The sequence below is a fragment of the Penaeus chinensis genome, chromosome 37, assembly GCF_019202785.1.
Source record: "Penaeus chinensis breed Huanghai No. 1 chromosome 37, ASM1920278v2, whole genome shotgun sequence".
In the NCBI taxonomy this organism is placed as follows: Eukaryota; Metazoa; Arthropoda; class Malacostraca; order Decapoda; family Penaeidae; genus Penaeus; species Penaeus chinensis.
Genome location: NC_061855.1, coordinates 6,604,370 through 6,606,869, shown reverse-complemented (window position 1 = coordinate 6,606,869; position 2,500 = coordinate 6,604,370).

Below are 2,500 nucleotides of genomic sequence, written 5' to 3'. Positions count from 1 at the left end.
TTCTGGGTACCACTTGATGCTGTGTAACCGACATGTGGTGCACTTTGGGGTAAACAAATGCTAAGGAAACTACCCTAATATGGTCTCTTATCTTTCGAAATGAATCTCTATGTGTGTGACTGATGCTGTGTTTGCATTCTGATTAACTTGAGAACTGGGCTGCGGATGAAGTTTGCCCAAGTAATTTGCCATCTCAAACAAGATATTTTGAGAATCTGTATGTGTCTGTGCTCCATTGAAATGCAGTGCAGGGTATCTGAGTCTGTTTGTGCATATAATTGCCTACATCTCACGAATTATGTGAAGACTGACCGAATAATTTGCCCATCTTAAGCTGGCACTGCACTAGCAATAATCATAAGCAAAACCACTCAGAGAGACAAATCTAGGCAAATTTATATTTATAGAGGATTAAAGAGGGGGAGAGGGAGAGAGAGAGGGGGGGGGGGAGAGAGAGGGCGAGAGAGAGAGAGAGAGAGAGAGAGAGAGAGAGAGAGAGAGAGAGAGAGAGAGAGAGAGAGAGAGAGAGAGAGAGAGAGAGGGGGGGGGGAGAAAGAGAGAGAGAGAGAGAGAGAGAGAGAGAGAGAGAGAGAGAGAGAGAGAGAGAGAGAGAGAGAGAGAGAGAGAGAGAGAGAGAGGGGGGGGGGGGGGGGAGAGAGAGAGAGAGAGAGAGAGAGAGAGAGAGAGAGAGAGAGAGAGATAGAGAGAGAGAGAGAGAGGGGAGAGAGAGAGAGAGAGAGAGAGAGAGAGAGAGAGAGAGAGAGAGAGAGAGAGAGAGAGAGAGAGAGAGAGAGAGAGAGAGAGAGAGAGACAGCCAGACAGACAGATAGAGACAAAGAGACACACGCACACACACACACACACAAATAGAAAGAGACAAACAAACAGTTAGACAGACAGACAAATAGACAGAGAGAAATGAGAGAGAAAGATAAGAAGGGAGGGAGGAGAGGGCAGGAAATTGAAAAAAAGTGAGAGAGCGAGGCAGACATGGGACTAGGTACAGGAAACTGAGAGAGGGAAAGAAAGAGAGGGGAAAACAGACAAAGAGACAGAGAAACGGGAAAAGGGAGAGAGGGAGAAGGTAGTAATGATGATAGATTGGTATTCAGGTCCTGCTATTGTCTCTCAACGCATTCAGGAAGTGAGCGCGGATGCAGGTATGTAGCCATGAATATTCGTAGGTAAACAGGTCCTTCGCTACAGATATATGAATACCTGTTCATGGCAAATCAGTCTCGTGCATGAAAAGATATCCTTTATGATGAAGCTTTATGGTACATTAAATCCAAATGTATTTATGTGTATATCTATATGTGAAATGGCTGGAACATATTACAGTATAATTAAATCACGAAGAAAGGCATCTGGAGGAAAATGGTAGTAATCCAGGTAGATAAAAAAGCATGGAAGTATTTCTAATTGTCATGTGCTTAACCCCAGGTATTTAAATATCCCTTTAAACCTTTCTATACTGACAGGATGCACGCTAACCTTGGTGGCGGAAGTGTAAGTATGAGGGTCTGCGTCCACCCCCCCCCCCCCTCCTCCTCTCATGCCTTCTCCCTTTTCCATGACCCCCTCTGCTCTCCCTCTCCTTTCCCCACCCGCCTCCCCCCCCCCTTTCCCCTAAGCCTTCCATATCCTTACCCTTTACTTTTCCTCTTACCTTATACGCCTCCTCCCTATCCTACTCTCCCTCTCCTCTCCTCTCCTCTCCTCTCCTCTCCTCTCCTCTCCTCTCCTCTCCTCTCCTCTCCTCTCCTCTCCTCTCCTCTCCTCTCCTCTCCTCTCCTTTTCTCCCTTCCCCCTTCCTTCGTTTAACTCTGTGTCCAATTATTATTTTTTTTTATCTGCAATTTGTTCCATGGTATTTCTAGGCTCTTCGGTAGTCTAGGTATATCTTGTTTTCCTTCATAACCCTTTTAACATAATAGACTTTAAGACTTATCCCCGAAGTCCCCTCATTAAAGAAATTCCTTCATTAAAAAAAAGAGAGAGACATCAGTGACAAAAACAGCGTCGTTTAAAATTTCTCCCACGACCTGTCCCAGCGCCCAGGGTCCATAGGCCTATCTGATCCTGCCTTTAAAAACCGCTGCGTTATCCTGGCTGAGGAGAGAGAGCGAGTCCAGTGCGGAGGCTGCCTCGGGGTCCATCCACACAGGGCCCTCTCCCACGGCCTCGTCGTCGTCGCCTCCTTCATCCTCATTATCGTTATCTCCTTCCTCTTCGTCGTTGCTATTATTATTATTATTATCATTCCTTTCATTTTTTTTTCTTCTAATTTTCGCGCATTCTTCTTCCTCCTGGTTCTTCTTTCATCCCCTTTCCCTCTTGTTGTTCTTGTTGTTGTTGTTGTTGTTGTTCTTCTTCTTCTTCTTCCTCTTCTTCTCCTTCTTCTTCTTCTTCTTCTTTTTCTTCTTCTTCTTCTCCTTCTCTCATCTCCTCCCCCTCTTCTTCTTCTTCTTCCTCTTCCTTTTTCCCTCCTCTTTAACAC